At 45.8% G+C, this 22,060-nt stretch overlaps 1 protein-coding gene and 1 long non-coding RNA gene across 8 annotated transcripts in view; one reads left to right on the forward strand and one right to left on the reverse strand.

Annotated features, from left to right (window-relative positions):
* Positions 1–2,746: 2,746 nt before the first annotated feature.
* On the reverse strand, positions 2,747–5,445 carry LOC134173349 (uncharacterized). The gene is made up of 2 exons (XR_009968216.1): positions 5,136–5,445; positions 2,747–3,665 (listed from the first exon to the last, which is right to left on the reverse strand). It is a non-coding gene; the product is annotated as an uncharacterized LOC134173349 (long non-coding RNA).
* Positions 5,446–5,731: 286 nt separating this feature from the next.
* SLC6A6 (solute carrier family 6 member 6) overlaps positions 5,732–22,060 on the forward strand; it is a 114,293-nt gene continuing 97,964 nt past the window's right edge. For 5 of the 7 annotated variants that reach the window (XM_062637040.1, XM_062637062.1, XM_062637098.1 and 2 more), the window contains exons 1-2: positions 5,732–5,859; positions 19,747–19,826. The gene's annotated coding sequence lies outside the window, so the exon portion shown is untranslated. The remainder of the gene's footprint in view (positions 5,860–19,746; positions 19,827–22,060) is intronic. The other 2 variants (XM_062637113.1, XM_062637050.1) reach the window with 2 other exon arrangements.

Raw genomic sequence — 22,060 nt, forward strand, 5'->3', positions numbered from 1 at the left:
ACAAATCCAAATACATGTATTTAAGAAAAGAAGGCGAAAATCCACCAGGTAATGTCCCCCAAACCTGCAATCTCCTGTCCATCTGATCTCCCTGCTTGAAACTGGAAAAGTCTCAGGCAGAGATTTCCCAGAGTGTGCTCTATTCTACACCAGCTTCTGGAGCTTGATGGCTTTGATGTCTCCACCAGTTTTCCATTTCATAACGGCACAAGAGAAGGTGGAAAGCAAACCTGCCCTTGGTGCACTTTCAGAAGCACAGTGTGCTCAACAAAAGACAGGAAGAAAGAGAAACCCATCTATAATTCAGTGGGGACCAGCAGCCCTTCTCAGAGCTGTACAGTGGAAAACAAATGATGCTCTCATGCAAATCACTGCAGGCTCTAACAGGAGCTTCTCCTTGCTGATGACGTGCTCTGGCTCTCACCGTGCTCCATTCTAACAAAGCCTGACTTCGTTTTCCTCCTCTGCTGGCCTGCGCTGCCAGGCCGTGGGGCTTTGCCCTCATATCTGAGGGCAAGAGAAGCCCTGATGTTGGCTTCAGTGGTTGCCTTTCATGCTGAAACCTTTTCAGCCTAATCTCTTTTATTGGCAGCGACCAAAGTCAGGTGCTTAAACCTTGTGTGGAGCCTGAATAATTGCAAAAGGGCTTGTACCCCCCCTTGCCTTGTGTGCTCGCATGTGCCCGAGTGATGTAAAGCCACAGACCCCAAAGGACTTTCTCCTCTCTGTCTCCTCCGTTAGCCTTCAGCAACTTGAACCCCCTCGGCTGCATGGATGATGGTGGCTCCTATCACACCCTTAGACTCCACGTTTCTGTTCTGTTTTCCCAAGGCTGGCTGCTCCCAGGTGCTGCAGCTACTGCTAAGCTTCCACTTTGCATTCCCCACATTCCAGCCCGGTGTGTCTAGGCAGATCTCTCTTGGCTGTTTAAATTGAAAACCAGTAACACTGAAATATACTGAGGTCAAAGGAAGTCAAACAACTGCTTTAGGCTTAGAGAGTACCAGGGGAGAGAGAGCCTGTGGGCAGCAAAGCTAATGGAACTGGTCTTCAATGCAGGAGCAGAACCATGACTACAGAGACACAAGAGCTGAGCAGGGATGTGCTGTGAAAACAGGAGAAACAGGCAGCTAATGAAGTCCCAATTATTTTAATTCCAGGGAAATTCCAAAGCAGGACCAGCCGTAGCACATCCAAATTGCTGATGTTCTGGAAGTTTAGCACTTGTAGCAGTGGGTTTCCAAGATCTGTTCAAACCACTTTGCTGTTATTTTCCCTTTTATGACTGAGCAAAAATGGCAAAGCAGAGTTGAAATCTGAATGTTAGATTTCCACTAACCACGTGTTCTTAATGATCATAAGGAGAAAGACAAACTGATGTGCAGAACAGGGTTCATCCAATTGCACTTGTGTAGGAGGCAGCGAGGAGGGTATATGATGCTGTAGATAAAGCCGTGTTACTGTATAAGGATTGATTTGGGTTAATAACTTGTACCTGAGTGATTGTGATGTGCAAGGAGAGATGACAATGATGTTTCCAGACTCTGCAGAAAATCCCTGCTTCACCCAGGCACAGCTGAACTCTGCAGCCAAGTGCTTAATGCCATACCAGGTCAGTTGGGATATCAATGTCCTAAGCAGAACAGTCAAAAGTGACGGAGTTCACTGTCTGCTGGCTGAGTGACACCCAGAAATTCTTTCCAGACTTACAAACAAGCAAAGAGACAAGTTTAAACCTGAACTTCAGGGTAATCACAGCATAAACAAACGTGGCACTGACTGGAAAATCACTGTTGAGGCGTCACTTTTGACTGATCCAGATGAGAAGTTTCCAAAGTTGGGGTCACAACCCCTGAGGAGCACTGATGGAAGGGAGGTCATGAGCCTGGAAATGAGCTTGGGAACTGCTGATGTAGGCAGATGGATGGTCACGTCACAGGGGTCCCCTTGGAATACTCTTTTTCCCCTCTCCTGCCTCGGAAACAGTATCTCAAGTGGGGTTTAAAGCTGACAGGGCTGGCCTGTTTATAGCATGCTGCTATGTTTTTAGAAGTAGCTCTCTGGAAAGGAGCCCAGGATGGTTAGGGAGATGGGAGCAAGGAAAGCTCCAGAGGGAAAGATATGGGGTGAGGAGAGGGAGGTCTGGCAAACAGGATCTGCCAAGCAAAACTAAGATTCAGCACTGCCGGTGGGAAGAGATGGAGGCTTTTTAAGGTTGTAATGAAGTTTTAGAGCTGAAGTTGGAAGGTCAAAGTGCCTCTCCCAAAAGGTTAGGGGGACGTGCTTGGACTGCTCTATGAGAAGCCCCCGGTGCTGAGCTGGATACCATGATGTGGAAGCTAAGCTGGGTTTTGGTGGAATTAGTTTGTGGCCAAGGTAAGGTGTGTACAGCTCAAGTTTGTGGAAACCTATGGAACTCTCCTCTGGAAGTCACAGGAAAGAAAGAGAATCCTATTAAGTCAGGTGGGCTTTTACATTACCAAACTAGCATCAGTCTAATAGGAGTGTCAGCACCATGAAATGGGTATCTTGAACAGTCCCAGGGCATGGAGGAGACAAGCAGTAGATTCTGGGCAATTAGAAGGGAGTACAGCAACAGCGCAGGTTCAATTTGGGGTGGGAAATGGGCCTGGAGGCTGGCAAGCCAACACAGCCCTTCATCAAAAAGCAAACATTAAGGTGCGTGTGGTGCAATACCCGGCTGTGGCTACGTGCTAGGTACAACGCAGAGGGAAAGTCAACACCATTGTGTGATATTTATTTAATAGTGTTATGTCGAGAGGTATTCACAGGCAGGGAGGGTTTTTCAGCCAGTGGCTTTCCTAGGTGCTGTCTTTCAGGATCAAGGATGGAGGGACAGGTCCTGCTCCAGTGCTGAGCAAGGTGCCACAAGAGAGTAAGGCACAACCAAATTGTCTGTTTGCCCTAATTGCTGTTACAGGGGCTCTAATATTGACCCATAGATGGTAGAGAAGAGGGGAAGCCAGGGGATGGTGGTGTGAGCGAGAGCAAGAAGTAGGGTTTCGGGAGCCTTTAACCCACTGGTGAGGCAGACCTAGGGACTTGTGAGCAAGGAAACCCTCTGTTTCTGCTTGTTTCTAGCAAGACAAAGACTTTATGAACCTTTTTAAGACTAAATGAATCTATGCCAAGCCTTCACAGCTATTTGAAATAGCAGCTAATTGATCAAGAAAGTGATGTCTAACCTTCAGGCCTCTGTATCAAGGGCCCTGAGAGCTTTGCTCTTGATGGCACCTAATTTTGCAGGATTAGACTGAATTTGTAGGTAAGACTCAGTTAAAGCTTTTAAGCGTGTATCTTAAGTACAAGCCATAGAGGTTGTTCACAGACGTGCTTCAGACATGACCAGATTGATGTAGAACCAGCCCGTATACCCAGTTTTAGCGATCCAGCATGGACCAGTCTCCACAAGTTTCTTTTCAGGGTTTAAACCAAGGCTTTGGTTTGAGAAATTCATGGTTTTATTTTCATAATTACCTTTAGTTTTGGAGCTGCCCTTCAGGCTATTTGGAAGCCATTGGAACATGCTCAAGTCTAACTCGGAGGCTTCTGTATTCCGTGTCAAATGCACAGACATCAAGCCTGAGGTTTCTGTTCCGATCATGTGGAAGATGGTTTTGACTTCCAAAGCTATGTGTGTTTCCCTGTAAGAAACTGATAACTCTTGTTTAATGCTGAGCTCGGAACATCTCATGTCAGACAGGCTGGTTTCTCACATTAAAACATGTGACTTGACTTTCCCAAACGTTTTCCCCAAATACCCTTTTCCAGTGTGCAAAATAACCCATGGGAAAGAAAGTAGAGATCTCAGCATGATGCTTGAGATTATCACAGTTATCACATGTGCAAGGTAAAGAAAGGCTTTAGGGGCACATTATAGGATATTCATGGCCAGCTTGGGTTATGACTCAAGTGACTGGTGGCTTTAGGACAGCACTAATGTAGCCCTATGGCTGACCCAGTCTATCTCTTTAGGTACACTTAATCTCCAGTCTCTTTCTGTTATATTTGTTTGGGTTGTTATGTGATACTACCTGTAAACATCTCAAGGTGTACGGCATCCTCTTTGCAGGGCTCTTTTTCTAGAGGACTAGCAGGAATATTTGATGCCCTCATGGAGTCTAACTATTCCCATTCTCATTCTTCATTGTTCCTGTTACTGCTGATTATAGAGCTCATCTCTGTGATGGCACCCTTAAACTGTTACAGGTTTTTGCTATAGGTTATTACAGAGCAAAGCTGTAGAAACAGATCAATTCACTTAATGAAGTGCCTTTGGATCATGTTTTTGTTTGTAGAAAGACTTATTTTGTATTTCTATATTAACAGGGCATCTTCTAAGGAGCTGTGACCTCTAATCTCCTTTATGTATGGATTTGTGTATGTGGCTGTGACATGAGCTTGTTATCAAGACAGTATTTGAAGCAAACACCCCAGGGCCATAGCAGTGGCCAGGTGATGCTATTTTGGAGTCAGCACAAAACCTCATTTATATTTTTCCAACATTTTGGGCTGTAGAGGGAATGTCAGACACCTTTATCTGGCTGATGCCATCAGGTGCTTTTGATTAGTTTCCTAATGTATATCCTAGAGATAGCCAGACATGCACATGAGTCTGGATGTGAATGGCACTGGAATTAAGTGGGATTCATTTTAGTTTATCAGGAAGGACAGCAGGGTAAGGCCTTGACAAGGTCTTTCAAGCTTGATGTAATTTGCGTCATCTTACTTGTTGCTTTCCTCATCTCCCTTCTCCTCTTCCCTGTATATTGCCATCATTTCTTAGTTTATCCAAATACATACTGCTGCATAGAGATTGTTCTTCTGCAGCTGGATCAGTGCTGGAGCTGGGCACTTCCATGGCAGATGCATGGGAGAAGCTGTTCCCTGTGAGGGTGCTGAGGCGCTGGCACAGGGTGCCCAGAGAAGCTGTGGCTGCCCCGTCCCTGGCAGTGTTCAAGGCCAGGTTGGACACAGGGGCTTGGAGCAAGCTGCTCCAGTGGAAGGGGTCCCTGCCCGTGGCAGGGGTTGGAGCTGGATGAGCTTTAAGGTCCCTTCCAACCCAAACCAGGCTGGATTCTATGGTAAACAGTGACATGTATGAAATCTCATACCTTCATGCCAGCGAATCCAAGCTTCGTACAGGAAGGATACGGCCGCAGCGTGCAGTTGTAGAAGATTAGCAGGCGTTAAGGAAAACGATTTCATAACTGTAACTTGTTTGGAGGAGCAGAATTTACTGAGAAGTCCCCGACTTTCCGTTTCCAGCAACCAGAAAGTGGAATTGTGGCACGTGTTTACAAGCAGGGAAGCTGAACTGCAGGAAGCCACGTGATTGCCAGCCCATATATAGATCTCTAATGATGAAAGCAATGAAAACAACTTGCCATTACCAGCCTCCTGGAGCTGAGGTGTATTATCTCGGTGGAGCCATGCTCACTTATGTGTGGCCTAAGGCTCCTGCCCCCTTTATTCCACGAATTTATATCACTAGATACTTCAGAGAAGTCACAGTCCCAAACTGAATGTGTGGGAGCTGATATGGGGTGGGAGGGGGGACGCTTTGCTTTGGAAGCTCATAGCAATTCCATCCAGTAGGAAGAAAAGCACAACCCCTTGTGTCGCTGAGTGCTAATAGCCAAGTAAATAAGCAAATCTCAGTTCAATAAGAGTGTAATGGATGGAACAAGTTTATCAGACAAGTAGAAAATAGGAAAGGAAGGGTCTGCTGCTATCTGGTGACTCTTAGGTGTGCATTTCCTCCCAGCTCTTCACCTCCTGCTGTTCACAAATGACTACAAGCCTCGCTTCTTCAATCTTCCGTAAAGGATAGTATTGGTAAGAAGAAATACCCTGAAATAATGTGCTCTATGTTTATATATATAAATAATGTAAAACAGGCTTTTGTTGTTGTGCTTAATCGTGCCCGCGTGGGCTGAGGTGCTTGTTCAGCTCCAATGAAACAGGTTAATCCCTCAGGTCTGGGATGCTTCTGCTGCCTTGCTTGGCTTTTCTTAGGTATCTCCAAGTCAGATGCTGCATCCTGAGGTGTGTGTGTGCTCTTTCTCTCTGGATACCGGTGAATGCAGTGTGGAGAAGGTGTTTGTGCAGCTTAGTAGGGTGTCTGTCTCCGCTATGTGGGCTATAGTTAAAGGAGTGTTTGGAAACTGTGAATGGAATGGTTGTATCAGATATGGTCTGACTGAGCTGAGCTAAGTTGCACTAAAAGCAGTTGTGGGATTTTTGGAAGGGAATAGACGGCACAGGGAGAAGGCAATGTGCTGCAAGTGGGTAGATCCAGCCCATGGGTACCATATGTTTTGAAATCCTTGTGGTCTGGATAGTGACCAGCCAGTTCTTTTAGCCTGAGGCTCCCAGCTCCTCCCCACTGAGCGAAGAGTTCCTGCTGCTATAGAGCCCCCAGAGTGCCTCAGCACCCTGGAGCCCCGCTGTTGCTCATCAACAGACATACAAATAGAGCAAGGGGATGTTTGCAAAGAGAACTGGAGGTCACTGCTGCCCATACCCTGCTTTTCTGCAGGCTGCTGCTTTGATTTATGCATGATCAAACCTCACCAGAATCTGTTTGAAGTCCAGACAAACCCTGGGCTGATGAACTCTGTGCAGGAGGGAGCCTGGCCTGTGTAGACGTGTCAGCATTGCCAGCTGGATGCAGGATGAGATCTGAAACATAGGGGTCTGGAAGGCAGAAGCTTTGTGTTATGCAGCCTTTCTGTTCTTATAATGAAGGTATTAATAGGACCGAGCTCCTTTCATAATTCCACCCCTGTGGTACTACCAAAACTGCTCCTTCAGAGGTCTGCAGCCAGATACCCACATCATGAAGAAGGGCAGGGAGAGGGAGGGGGAGATTGCCCACAGCTAATACAAAACATGTGCCAGGGAGACAGCGACTATGCTCTGTGTTCATCTCTTAAAATGCAGTAAGAGCATCTCCTCAGAGCACAGAGATAACCTCAGGCACCAGGGAACTGTCAGCAGGTGTGACTCTGTCCTGGCTGTGACACAGCCAAAACTGTATGAGAAAACATGGGGTCAGTCCTCCATGGCCCAGATAATCCATTCACAGATAATGGAACACTATATCCAAGACATGATTTGACTGTTTTCTAGGTTGAAGTATCTGTTGTCAGTCTGATGTAATAAAACCCCTGCCACTTACATTGATGTTCTTCCTTATTCTAATTAGTAATGGGACTTGTAGAGGATTTAAGATCAGCTGAGCTGATGTTATATATGTTTATATATAATGTTATATATAATTTAATATAATATATATTTTATATATATATGATGTAATATATAAGTATTTTACATAAAATACAAGGGTAATACTGGCCTTGAATAGGAAGTGGAGAGATTATACACAACTCTGCAGAGTGCCCGGCAGTGCAGAAAACAGTCATCTTTTGAAGATGACTTGATTTCAGTGGAAAAGGTTCATCTTCCCATAAGCAGAGACCTTCCTCTGCTGTGACATAATCTCACTTTGTACTTTCTGTCTCCTTTATTCTTTCTGGGGAAAATACAGTGAGAAAGATAAAATACCCTGTGGTGGCCCCTGCATCTCGGGGTTCTCTCATGCTGTGTGTCTTTCATGCCAGATAACTTTCTAACAGGTGTTGCTGGAGGAGTTTCATGGCTCTCATTAAAATGGGTTGTTTGCTTTAGGACTTGAAAGTGGAAGATGAAATCTCTTGCCATAGAGAAGATGCAGAACCTTCAAGAGGCACTTAGGGCCTTCAGGATCAGCCCCTTCCTGCCTGATCCAGCACTCTTGATGCCAGTGGCAGTTTTACCCTTGATTTCAAACCAAATCCAGCCTGAGGGCTGTGGTTCTTTCTTTCCATCATCCCTTTGGGCAGTTCAGATGCTCATCCTCACCTACAGCGTGCAGGGGCAGTGAGACGGGAGCTTCGTGCCATGCACAATGGGAGCTTTACCCCCAAGTGCTGACAATCCAAGTTTAGATTTGGCACCATGAGTGACAGTCATAAACAGGAGTTGGGAATAGGCCCGGTGGAGGTCAGGGCAGTGGGAGCAGGGGATGCTCTGGTTTGGGAGGTGGAAATCCTGAGGGCTGCACTGATCACCGGCGGGAGGCTGAAGGGAAGAAGCGGGGCAGCAGAAGGATGTGGCTGTGGGGAGACCTGCTGAGCAGAGATTAGGAGGGACAGTTCATGCCCAGAGGACTAGAATAGCTTGTCCACTAGTTTCATTGTTTTAGGCATTTAAAACACACTGGGTAAATCACTAACAAAGATGCCCAAGGGAACAATGTTGTATCAGTTATCTTCCTGAGCATTTGACTGTTTTGGTTCTATTTATTCGAGACAAAAGAGCTTCTTTGTGATGTTTCATCTTTAGTCTGAATGTCTCTAATTTGGACATCCATTTAATTTGGAAGGTTTCCACAAGATGCCAGTAATTGTCTGATTAAAGTCATGACTTAGAACCAAATGTCTTTCTCACCCCATGTTGCTGACCGCAGCCTCGGTTATGAGTTGTGGAAGAATGCTACAATCCAGTGTGTGTGTTCTCTTTGCGGGCTCGGCTTAGTTTTATTTACAACATTGTGGCTGGACAATGATAAATGTCCATGATGCCGGTTGCGAGGCTTTAGGTACAAGTCTGCCTTTCAGCCATTGCATGAGAATGATTATTTGCTTCTAAAAACTAACGGTTGTGGAGTCTTAGTTCCTTTTTCTTAATAATCTCTGGGGAAAATAGGGCTTTACATAAAAGCCTTTTGTATGAAAGGTAAAACCAGGGCCCGCGTGGGATGATGGTATCTTTTCCATGTCTAACTTTTTCATGGAGAGACTGGAAGAAGCAGCATTGTTACTTCTGTTTCCCTTGAATTCCTTTCGTCAGTCCAGTGACTCTGTGTGTCCCAATGACACATTTCTGGGCCGCATGTCCCAGAAAGAAGGGCTATATGGAGACACACGGCATGGAAAGTATTCTAGCTAGAGACTAGTTATGCTGTCAGGTTCCACACGTGCTGTAAATCTGTGTATTCCTCACATGCACTTTATTAATAGCACAAGACTGAGACAGGGAGACCAGACTCATTGCTCTTTATGTAAGTGAAATGACAGAAATATATTCTGCCTTGCTCCTTATCATGTTAAACCTGCCAATAGTTTATTATGGCCCATGAAATGCAGAGCAGCGCGACTCAGAGCGCAGAGGCCTCCCCAAGCCAGGCTGCATGCAAAGGCACAAGGACACAGCATGCAGCATCCAGAACCAGTGAAAGGACAGGGGGCCTAGATGAGTGTTTCAAAAGCCAGTCTCAAGCATAACCAAACTGAGTGCTTGTTTAGGTTTTGGTCCAGTGAAAGCCTTGCAATGGAAGGGTTAGTTTTCTTGCTTGGCTTTGCCATCAAAGGGATGCTGTTGCTCTTCCTGGTCATCTTTCTCCTATTCAATGGAATCTAGATTTCTCTGATTAGGAGGTCAGAGGGAGAAAATGCTCTAACTGTAGGCTGTCTTTGTTCTGATTCTTCTCAGGTTCATCAGTCACTTCCACTGTAATTATTTCAGCTAGTAGTAGCAACAAACTGTTGTCTTGATCTGTGGATTAAGTGTAGCTGGAGGCACAAAGCAGAGCATTAGGAGATTACATGTCCAGTTCTCTGTGTTCCTACTAACAGGAAAAACCAAGAAATGTGACTCAATCCAAGTATTCATGGCCTCTTCCAGACACTGAATAAAAACAAGGAGTTGTATTAGCTGTGACCCTCCTGTATTAATTGCAGTCCATTAATTTACTCTTCAGCAAGATGGAGAAGTACAGAAAGGCTTTCCCAGTTTGGTGAGCATGAACTGGACTCCAAATATTCAGAGCCTGAGCTGTGCTCTGAGTTCATCCTTATAGCTATAAAAAGGGGTGCTTCAGAATATGGTGAATCTGGATGCAGACACAGATGCCAGGTAGCAGATAATAGTGTGAATTATATAGGAGAGCTGTATACGATACAGGAGGCTTGGATTTTGTCTATTAGTGTAATTACCCATAGCAGGTAATAACTTGTACATCTTCATTTGAAGAACAACTAGAAATTCTTATGGAAGGCTTCCACCTTAAGAAGCAAAGTTGTCTCCATTCAACACCTTTTGTTTGAATGGGGCATTCAGATAATCAGTTCCTAAATGTAGGCAAGGAAAGGAAGCAGTAGAGCAGAAGGCTGGGAATCTGAGTCAGGATTTCTCCCCGCAGCTCTGTACCTAACATGCATTTTGACCTTGGTGAGTCACTTTCTTTTTTCCAAGCCTCAGTTTAACCATGTTTTTAAGATGGATAAACCAATATGTTTCCTGTGAGGATACTGCAGAAGAGGGGTTTGGATGTGAAAGATGCTTGGTGTAGTGTTAAATGGGCTGCATTTCTTCTCAGAAAGAAACACATCATACGTAAAATTCAAAACATTCCTCTGCCCTTAGGTTCAAATGAAGGAAATAAATTAGGAAAATGGTATTTAGGTGCTAAGCAGGATATGGCAATAGAACTATTGCATTTACATTTGCACCGTGAGTGAAGAATTCATCATAAATGTGCCAGGCCGACTTGGTTTTCTATCACATTTGGGGATGATTTACCTCCTGTACGACCAAAATAAAGACACATTAGTGGCTAAGAATATTTACTAAGGCTTCCAAGCTGATATGGGTTAGCTGAAGGGAAGTAATTGATTTTTGAATTCTCCTGGTTCCTTTTCCTCTATGTCTCAATTTAACAATTGAACTCTGGAAATCTTTCTGATGCTACTTGTAAGGGGTGGGAGAAGTCAGGGTACCCTCGAAGTGGAGCACTCTTCTCTAAGACATTTTGCATAGCTTAATTAGAGCAGTTATTTCTTTCCCTGTGCCTCCTCTAAGGGCTTTCTTTATGTCAGATGCTTCTAGTTATCAGGAATCAGAGCCAGAGGTCAACTGATGAGCCTCTGATTGCTTGAGCTAAATGTAACTTAAAGCAATAGTTTATATGAGCAGTTTGCAGATCTCTGGGGACTGTGCGTGCAGGGGTGCTCCAGAGTGCCTGTAAATACAGGCTCTGCTCAATGCAGCATAGGACGTGTGCATTACAGGACCTGGTGTGGCTGAAAGTCATCACCATCGGGTGACTGCAGCCACCACTGACACTTTCATTCTACTGTAGCAAGTAAAGAAGCTTTTAAACTGTCAAAAATTAGCTTTTGGGGTTTTGTGGTGGTTTTTAACTCAACAGGGACCTTCCTTATGTCTTCAAATAACTCTGCTGTCTTGAATCCCCAACCCTTGGCTGTATAATTGCTGTAGATAGGCAAAGAACCAAATGGTCCTCATTTCAAGGGCTGGAGGCAGTTCATTTCTCAGAACCACTGCTTGTATGAGTTCCCATCCAAGGTAGCTGCCTAAGCAGAACTAGTTCTGATTCTGGCTAATGCTATATCATTAATATGAGTCCTTCAAGATGAAAAATGAGACTTTGACCCTGAGATACTGAAATTCCAACTAGATTAAACTCAATGTCACATAGTCCAGGAGGTGATGCGATCTCTCACCAAACCCTTTCTGAGCATAGCCATTATGTGAACGTCAGCTGTGGGAGTGCATTTCATACTGGGAATTTCCACTTGGCCTTTATTCTGTACCAATCTGATAATGGGATGGAAAGTGGACTCGGGGAATGCAGTTCAAAGGACTTGCTCTCTTGAACCCGTGTTCCAAGCCCGGCTATGTAAGTCATAGTAATGACTTGACAATACCATAAAATGAGGCAGCCCATGCAGGGCCATGAATCAGAAGATTTATAGCTCCTAGGTGGGACAGCTAAGGAGGAGGAGCAAGGGAAAAGGTGTTTATATAGTGGAAGGCAGCCAAAGGATGCTATAGGAAACAACACTCATGGCAATACTGCTGTGGAAACAGCTTTCCTCCTCTGTCTCCCTGCAGTGGTCTTGCTAAGTTACAATTCTTGATGATCTCTGTTCCTGAAATGATTGTGGATGCTTTTTTAAAGTCCTGATGACCAAATTACCCCCAAATTCAGAAACATTGTAGGGGTAAGGAGTCACTCAAGCTTGCTGGATCTTGGTATATGAGAAAGGATGGGAATCTGTAGATGGTATGAGAGTTCTGATGCAGTTTAACATACACTGAAACTGGTCCCTCTGTATACGTTGCAGCTTCCCCAACATTACAGTGGGTTTAAATGCTCAGCTTGTGATGGAGAATGTTGGTGTAGGTGAAGGAACAGTGTGTGTAGAGTAGCAACCCACAAGGCTGGGATGTACTGTAGTATAGCAGGAGGGAAAAGCTGGATCTGGGATGCAGCGCAGCAGGTGGTGGAATCTCTTTGTTCCTATAGTGCTTCCTGAGATAGCAGATAGCGTGATCTGTAAAGATGTTCCTACTTTAGCTGTCCACATTTCACACTCTTGAGCTGCCTTCACCAACGTTCAGTGCTTCTCTGCTGTCCTGAATTTGGGCATTTCAAAGGCCTTCCTAGCTCTAATGAAGGAGAGGGGTGTTGTGTGGCCTTTCCATATGGTTGAACTCTATGCAGAACAAGCAGAGGACAACTGGTCCCATTGCCTTCACTTTATATATTGACAAACTGAGGTTTAGACAAGGTAAGAGCTTTGACCTACTTTACTCAGACATTGCTCTGGGTAACCTAGGAAGTAACCTAGAAACTACTCAGGGAGCTCTCCAAGTGCAATAAGACACTAAAGTTCAAATGCTGAGTCCTCATCCCATGTTACTGTCTGCAGGGCACCTCTGTTGGCTCTGCACAGAGCTGGATTTGTCACTTGGTGCTTCTCAGGCAGAGCAGGGGTTTAAATAACCCCTCTTGGTGAGTCTGAGCAGGGGGAAGGCAGTTGTTGGTGGCCTGAGTGCATTGCTTTGGATGGGCTCAGGGATGCTGGCGCGGTGCAGGATGTTACATGCTGCGAGCGGGTGAAGGGTGGGTGCGGCGGCTGCCAGCGGTGCCTGGGCTTGTTGGGAGGATTGTTGCCATTCCAACCTGCTCCTGTCTCTGTGGTCCTTCTGAAACAACACCAGCTATTCGCAATGCTGGTGTGATGTAATTTGTTCAGGAGGAAAACTCACTCGTGAAGTGTGTGGTCCTGTTCTGAGGCAGTGCAAGAGAGGGGAGGTGAGCTGAGAACACCCTGGGACACCATCATCTGTCCTACACTTGGAGCTTCAACCAAATCCTATGCTGGAGGGTCCTGGGGATCATCTACTTGCAAAGGCCCAGACCCCATAGCAGGCGGCTGTGCCCTGAGCTGCCTGTGCATAGGCTGTGAAGGGCTGGCATGGTATGGGGTAGGAGCATCCCTGGATCCCAGCTCTACCTGCTGCCCCATTGCACCTCCCGAGGGCTGGAGGGGAGTGTGATAGGAGCTGGTGAAAGGCTTTTCCTCCCAAAAAACAAATAGCAAGAAAAGGGAATACTTATCTGCCAGGCCCTGCTATTGAAAAACGGATCTCAGTTCATATAAGCAGGAAAAAGACATTGAGGCTTATTTGTGTTTCTGCCCCTGAGCACAAAGGGGCTAGAAAGCAGGCGGATCCCACCGATTGTGTGTTCCTCCTGTTTGGAGATGTAATCGGCATCCACGTACTGTGCCACAGCCTTTCCTCATCTCTAGGGGCTGGGAATGATGTATAGGGTAGAAGACCTCCAGGATGGGATGGTGAAGGTCTGGCCCCTGGCACAGCATCTCCCCCCCCATCTTCTGCCACGTAGCACACGCCACTAACAGCAATATTTATGGGGGATGGAAGAAAATGCAGGGACACCCTGTTCACTCAATCCCGACTTGCCAACTGGAGAAACAGGCTCTGTGTAAACAGTACAAACGAAACGGATGTTTCACTCCGCTCCTGATAAGTTTATCAGCAAAGCCAATGTGCACAGAAATGTGTGAAAGAGAAGTGGAGGGTCCTCAGCTAACCCCCAGCTTACCACGCCCTGGGTATCAGTGTTTGTGCTGTAGCACACGTCAGTCATTGCTCCAGCCAGCGGGACTCCAAGGTTGGGATGTTGTCACATGTAACCGCAAGCCCCAGTCTTACCCAGGCTCTAGCTGTCCTCAGTGCTATTGAACGGATGGGGAAGGACTGTTGTGAGTGTGCTAGGGAAGATGAAAGCATGGCAAGGGCAGGCAAAGCGCGTGGTTGCTGATAGAGAGCGTTGTGGCAAGGCCAAGCTGGACCTTGGGTAGGAAGTGAGGCTGTGGCTGCTCCAACTGGTGTTCATAGAATCCCAGACTGGTTTTGGTTGGAAGGGATCTTAAAGCTCATCCAGCTCCAACCCCTGCCACGGGCAGGGACCCCTTCCACTGGAGCAGCTTGCTCCAAGCCCCTGTGTCCAACCTGCCCTTGAACACTGCCAGGGATGGGGCAGCCACAGCTTCTCTGGGCACCCTGTGCCAGCGCCTCAGCACCCTCATAGTATTATCTGTGAATAGACCATTGTCCTTGGTAAGGAAACAATGAGAAAACTCTCCTGCTTCCTTGCCTGGCACTGAACCAGCATTGCCTCATGAAGGGCTCGGCCTCCAGTCTGGAGGTCTCACAGCTCCAAAATGCTTCACTTACGTTGCCCCAAGTCCCTGCTCTGGCATCCTGTTACAGACGGACCATTTCAGCTGACTGGATTTTGTTCCCTGCAAGTGAGTGCCTGGGAAGGAGATGTGTTTCACTGAGCTTGGAATAGAAAACTTGCTTTGACCTCCATGACAGAGGGATTAACGCCATTCCAGAATGATATAGTGAGTGGGCTCTAAGGGTCCAAAGGCAATTCCTGTTTACAGAGCAGGACTCGAAAAGCCTCATAGCATTCAAGTGAGGGCAGCGGCTGTCAAGGATTCATTCCCCCTTGCTTCTTTTGGGGTGGGCTTTTGCCCTGCTGAGGGAGAACTTGAAACAACCCCCTTGGGTGAGCCAGGCTGTTGTGGTTGTCCAAAATCCTGCTGCCTGTCTCTGAGGTGAGTGAATGAGGAAGTGCTTGCACCCATCCCTTCTCATCAGAGAAAACCACACCGGAGCTTCTTTCGGGTAATTCTGTCTGGTTTAGGATTTCCAAAGTTTCTTTGAGAAACTATTTGGCTCAGACACACTGAAAGCTTGCCAATCCTTATGAAAAACTTGTCATTGACAGTAAAGATCCATTTGCAATAACTGTGGACTTCCTTGAGTTATTCAGCTCTGCAGATGCAGTCTTAAATGCTTTGATCCATAGTGGTCTGGCCTGCTAATCCCAATCACATGCACATCCAGCACCTTTACATCTACCACTACACGGGCACTGAGAGCTGGGCCTGTGGCTCTGCTCCAACCATGGTCACTTTCCCAACATGGCAGGCTGCAAGCTGAACAAGGGAAGTACCCATCCGATAAGAGCATCAGCCCTTGTATTATCAGTCATCTTTCTGCCAAGCAGAACACACAAGATCTCCTTTCTGGTGAAGTATATTCTTGTGTATGTGAGGAGCTTGGTGCAGGTCAGCCTTGGTTGAGGCAGTCAGAAGTAGCACGAGACTCAGATTTCTTATGGCATTGTAGGCTGGCACTCAGTGACCCATATATCCCTCTTGGGATATATTTAGCTTGTTTTTATCCTTATAGAAGGATAGTCGTGTTCATACACTGGCAGGGAACAGCTAAGACTAGTCAGAGGCAGAGATTTTAGATGGTTTTGGAGACTTAAATTCAGATTTGTAGGTGCCAGCAGCACTGAAATGAGAAGATATGTGAACATGGAAATCAACCATCTGGCTACTAACAATACAGAGCTCTCCTTGAAGGAAAGCGCGAGGCACGCTTAGCACATGCAAATCTGCGTTATTGACTCCGGAAAGAGCATGCTGCAACGCGATGACACATCTTCCTTCCCCTCTCTACTTCTCATTTTGTCTGTAGTGAGGCTGTCTGATCTTGGAAACCATTTACATCTCCTCTGCAAACCACAACAGTTCTTTTTAATCCCTCGTGTTCTCTTTTGCACAATGCCTTTGGTGTATTTCATCCAGTTGACTTCAGCCCTTTCCCACCAACGCACCCAATGGGTGAGGGTGCAAATCACTGCCGCCTCTGTTGGCACCAACCAGAGCCCCATCCAGCTGGTGTCTGCTGGCCTGGGATTTTCCAGGGGCTCCTGCGGCAGAGCAGGTTCCAGACCGATTGAGACATGTCTGGTGGTTCAGGCAGGTTTGCCACAAGGGGGGGTGAAGCACAGAAACCGGCTGTGGAAATTTACTGACTCTCTGAGCATCCCATGACTTCTTGCTACATCTGAGAAGTCCCAGTACAACAAGAACGATTGTTTCCATATCTCCTGTGCAGCCTTTCGTCAGTTGTATCAGCGTGGTGCCTAATATGTTCCATCCCTGGCAGTGTTCAAGGGCAGGTTGGACACAGGGGCTTGGAGCAAGCTGCTCTAGTGGAAGGTGTCCCTGCCCATGGCAGGGGTCGGAGCTGGATGAGCTTTAAGGTCCCTTCCGACCCAAACCATCCTATGAACGTTGCATGGTCAGTGTAGTTTTTTTCCCAGCAATAGACAGCTGTCCATCATCTGCTGAAGGGTTGGAAGACAAGGAATTCATTGGTCAAGACACTGGTTTCTACTGCAAACAACTTCACTGCAGATGGTGAATTTAAGATCTGTATGTATTCAACAAATTAGCACATATTGTGCCAACTCTTGGGAATTATGTGCACATTGAGAGTACGAGTGGGAGCAAACAAGGTTGTGAGGAATCTCTGCATCTTCTGTTTTCAAACAGTGATTTGCAACTAAGCCTTTTTCTTGTATATTTTTTAAGGTAACTGTGTATGAAGCTCTTTAAATCATCTGAAGTGCATGGTGGTTTATGACTAAGAGATAAGGAGGGATTTGTCTATCAAACCTCCCCTCTGTTTTTAGCAAAGGTTGGTATTTTCAGAAGTGGTGAAATGCCACCAAGTGCAATATGGAGGGCGTAGTGTGAACTGGAGTTCTGCCAGTGCACGGGCTGAGCAAAAACTGTTGAAATGCAAGATGCTTCCAGGCCCAGCTCCATGTCCCACACAAGGAAAACCTTCAGTGATGTCTCTAAATAAAGCTCTCAGCCTCAGATCAATGTAACACCTACTATAAAGTCAATAGGAATTTTGCTGTTAGGGCAATTAATGTGCTTAGTCATCTTTAGACTGGACCGTATCATCTGCCCATCAGAATTAATGGTGTTTGGTTAAAAAACTGTGGAAGGGATTGAGGAAGAAGCCAGGAGAAACTAGGGAAAAATGCCCTGAGTTTGTGTTGTGCCTCTGGGCACAAAGTGAACCTGGAATAAGGTAATTTCAAAGCAAGCCATAGCTAGGAGTAGAAAGTTCACCAGTGGTAAGAGACCACCGGTGCAGTCAACTGCAGCACCATCCAAGGTGACGTCCGGCAGAGTTCATTCAATGCACAGTGCGAGTCCCTGGTAGTGCCAGCAGGGCTGTGCTTGGTGGGTTTGCTCTCATGGTTTGATCTGGCTTTGTAAAGACAAGGAGCTGGCTCATGTGCAGCTGTACTGAAGTCATGTAAAGGGAGATCTGCCCGCTTAGGGTTGCTTTTAGGACTCGGGTGAAGGAACAGGGGAAGAAGCTGTACATGTTCCATATGGTGTCCCCTATAGCAGGGTCCATTTCCTAAGCCATTGCTGGATCACTGCTGCGTTGAAATACTGATTCAAACACTAACAAAACTGTGGCAGTTTCAGGCAGGAATGGGATATTTGCAGGTGGATAATTAGCTCACTGGATAATGATGATCTCCTGTTATACGCAGCCAAAACCTGGGTTCAGTACAACATTTAGGGCATGATACAACATATTGAGATTTGACTTACTGAAAATTACCCTTCCTGGAAAGATGCAGGGAAAGAAAATAATCCCAAAGACCCCAAGAAAGATCAGGAACTGAAACCCAGAGAGAAAAGCAGACATATTAAAGGCAGCAGGATTGCAGCCCCGTACGTCATATAAAATGAATGCAGTTCATCAGGCTGAATTGTTCATGCTCAGACCATATATGTTCAGTTCTTGACAAAGTAATCTCTTTACAAAGCTACATAATGCAGCAGAGTCAGCTAAGAAGGAGCTATAAACAAAGAAGCTATTCAGCTGTCAAAGCAATTTTCAGCTATATTAAAGCAGAAGAGGATGGAATGGATTCTGCTGAGCCTTCTGCTGCGTGCTGGCCCAGGGAGCTGTGGCATTGCATGTGTGTAACAGGCATGGTGAGAGGAAGAGTGTGCACACACACTCTGGCACGTGCACACACACACACTGACACATGTATACACACACACTGACACATGTACACACGTGTGTGCGGTGGAAACGCTCGTTGCCTTCCTCAGCTTATGTCAGAGATGGCAAAGTTAATATTTAAACTGTGTTTTCTGCCTGTGCTTGGGGATGTCACCAAGTTCTGTCCATCCCCGTGATGTGTGCTGTTTCCATAGAAACCGATGCACTTTGGAGAGGGGAAAAAGCAGGAAAATCAAGTGGAATAAGAGAAGTGTGCGGTGTGAATAGCTCATTTGGGCGGTGGGGCTTTTAACATAGTGAGTTACACCTTCAGGTGGTGAGATGCCTTATTTATTTGGGGTATGTCACTCCAGAATCATTCAAATCCATTCAAATATACCTCAGTTAAATGGAAGCAGCTTCCTATTTCTTCATGTACTCCATCCACCATCAGACAGGCTGTGTTTGCGCTGCAGAGGCTGCGTGCTTTCTGCTGACACATGGCTTCTGCTGTTTGCCCTGTCTCTGGTGTCATTAGCAGGTGTTTCCTCTCTTCATCCCAAACTGGGGAAGGAGGCAGGGCCTGGGAAGCTGCAGATTTCAACCCAGGTTCAATGAAATACCTGTCAAGCTTCCCATAAGAAAGCTGTGTATGACCCATACCTCCCAAGGGGGAGGCAGGGCAGGGAGAGGCACACTGGAGCTGTTCTATGGGGTTTTTCCTTCTTAAACCAGCTGAGTTGCCATTGAATCATTTAATCACTAATTAAAAATCCTGAGTAAAACAAAGCCATCTACAGCTTTCTGGCAAACAGCCCACGGACTTCAGTGGGGCCAAGATTTCACCCTTTCCTTGACTGCAGAGCTTGTTTGTTGTCACTGCTTTTTCTTTAGCTGTTCTATGTGCTTTATGCCACATTTTTTTCTCTTGGATGCATGTTTTCTTTTCCTTTTCTCAAATATTATCTTACTTCAGCTCCAGAATATAAGTTTTTCATGTGATGGACCACAAGAGGTAGTTTGAGACCTGGTTAGTTGTGTTTCCTTTTCTGCTGTGACCTAGGTGACAATAAGAATGAGATGGGAAAGCAGCAGGAATTTCAGCAGCTAAATTCCACCTTCAGCACCTCTGTGAAGGCATCGACTCATCTTGCAAGTCCTTGTTGCCAACACTGTGTGGTGCTAGGGGGGGCCTTCAGCTCGTATCTGACCAGCTGGAAAAAGGATGGACCACTGTAACCCAGAGCATCCCGTTTCACCACCCAGGGCTGAATGCCAGGAGAAATAGGACCCTGTGTGTGTTCTATATATGTAAATGCTATTTGTAACAGAGCAATATTCCCATTCTGTCTGTGCATATTCTTTGGTGCGTTATTTCTCCTGCCTTTCCCTCTTTACCAGTCCTATCCTCTGTAATTTCACTTTCAGGTTCTGTGTTTGAAGAGACCTGTGCCAGTTTTGCCTGGAGGTAGCTCAGAGATGGACCCCCGCTGGCTGCTTGCTTGAAGGTAGGGATGTGCCAACAAACCCTGCTTCCCAGGGGCTTTTTGGCAGAGCACACTCAACTCTACTGCTGTGTTCCTCATGAGAAGCTACTCTTGGTCACACACAGCCCACGTGTGAGGGACATGAGCCAACAAAAATTACCAGGACTTACTGCATTCTTTAGGGCTTAGGGCACCGGAGTACGAATCGACAGCAAACACCCTAATCCCTTACCAACGCTTTGGGTGGCAAAACCCACAGCAGTTGCCTGTGGTGTTGACGTGATTCAAGCCCATACTGTTTAATTTATCTTTGTGCACCCAAAGCCATGATATCTATCAGTACTGACAGTTAAGAGTCTCATTTACTGGTTCATCGACAAGTTATAAGAATAAAAAGACACCGTGTGAATGGAGATAAGAGTTTTGTTGAGCAGCTCTAATCTTGGTTGTTTTCCTTGGCTTTCAACTTTGAATTTTACAAGTACTATGTGAAATGCTCTGCTTTACTTCTTTGTATCCAGGCAGAAAGAGATGGTTTGTAAATGATGTGCTGCGTGGGTAACGTAGAGGTTTTCGCCTCTGTGGCATCCATCAGTGAGGACGTTTACTATGTGTTTATGAGATCCCTTGTAGATCTTTAAGCTGGGCTCTCAGAGTTTGTTCTGTTGGGATTTTTATTGCTAACATTTATTCTTCTTTTAATGGTTAGCTCTCAGAACAATGAATCTTTGAATTTATAGTGTATGGTTTTGAATATTGATGGATCTGTGTATACAAATGCAGATATATCAAGTGGTTGCTTTTTATGGAGGGTGATTTCTGTTACCAGGCAATAGAGTAGACCTGGCTACAGAAGTTGCATGTTTGTGATCAGTCCATCTGAGCGGCTGTACCAAGTGATCTGATAATAGAATTCATGCTGTGATGCACCACTTGAGGCTTGCCCTGTGTTCTGACTGGATGGTGGTGGCCCTATGTTATGCTGGTGAGATGTTTCCTTTCTCCTAAGAGGATGTGGGGTATAGTCACTGATTGGTTCTGTGAAATAGTTCTGGTTTTCCATGAGATCCGTAGTACTGGGTAGCTCCTTCAAAAACCTGGTGCCACCTCCCAAAGCATTCCCTCTGTAGTACCTGGCAGTTAGATTTAAAGCAGGTTACAGTAGAGCTTGTTTTGTAGGAACATTTATCCCATCCCTGGCAGTGTTCAAGGCCAGGTTGGATGGGGCTCGAAGGAACCTGCTCTATTGGAAGGTGTCCCTGCCCATGGCAGGGGTTGGGACTGGATGAGCTTTAAGCTCCCTTCCAACACAAACCAGTCTGGGATTTGTAAGTCTGCTGTTGAGAGAAGATTCCATGGACATACAAAGCCTGTGAGTTACACATTGTGCTTCATCAGGAGGTGGTTTTGGTGAAGAATTGCAGAGACAGTACAAAAATCATCTTGGTTGCAATGTAATCCTGATATAAAAATGCATCATTTCTTCTTGTGTGAAGTGAATGAAGTGTTGGTATCAGCAAGTGTTTACATTTACATTGGTTTTAAGCTTCAGTATGCTGAAAGCCAGGCTGACATATTTCCTAGATGGCCAGATGATTCTAAAGAAACGCTACATCACAGAGAGAAGTTCAGAAATGCTCTGTTTCAGAGGTTGCTACATGGTTAACACAATTACACTGGGGTTTTGTTGGGTGTCCAGAGCACATCTTTCATTGTCTTCACATAGGTTACACCTCAGTTTTATGTTTCATTTCAGTGTTCCAATTTTCTATTGTACCAGCAGCTGCATGAGCTCTACCTTTCCTTGTGCTCCTGCTTTGACACATTCCTATCCATCCGTGTTCTTAAGAGAGCATCCACCCATGTTCTTGAGAGGGTTTTCTCTGTGCACAAGAAAGAGTGACAGAAGTACCAGTTACTCTCTAACTCAGCTCAAATCACTAAGTAAATATCCACCATATTTATATGTCACACCTCTTCCTGACTGTATATATCTGCTGTACATCCACTTCTTCTGTGCTCCTGGTGCCTGAACGGGAAGAAATCCCAAAGCACCGAGGGAACGTCGGTGTGTGTGGCAAACCTCGCACAGACCTTGATTCCAGGAAGAGCACAGGCACATGCTGATAAACAGTTTCTTATCTAAGAAATACTTGAGAGAGCGTTTCTGCAATGAGAGTGCTGCTCTGAACCCCAGCAGTTGCTTGCTGCCTTGTTTGCGTCTTACAGTGTTTCAACACCCCACTGATAGCGTT

Source organism: Pezoporus occidentalis, unplaced genomic scaffold (genome assembly GCF_034315485.1).
Source record: "Pezoporus occidentalis ecotype Australia unplaced genomic scaffold, CSIRO_AGI_Poc_V1 ctg114, whole genome shotgun sequence".
Taxonomy (NCBI): Eukaryota; Metazoa; Chordata; class Aves; order Psittaciformes; family Psittacidae; genus Pezoporus; species Pezoporus occidentalis.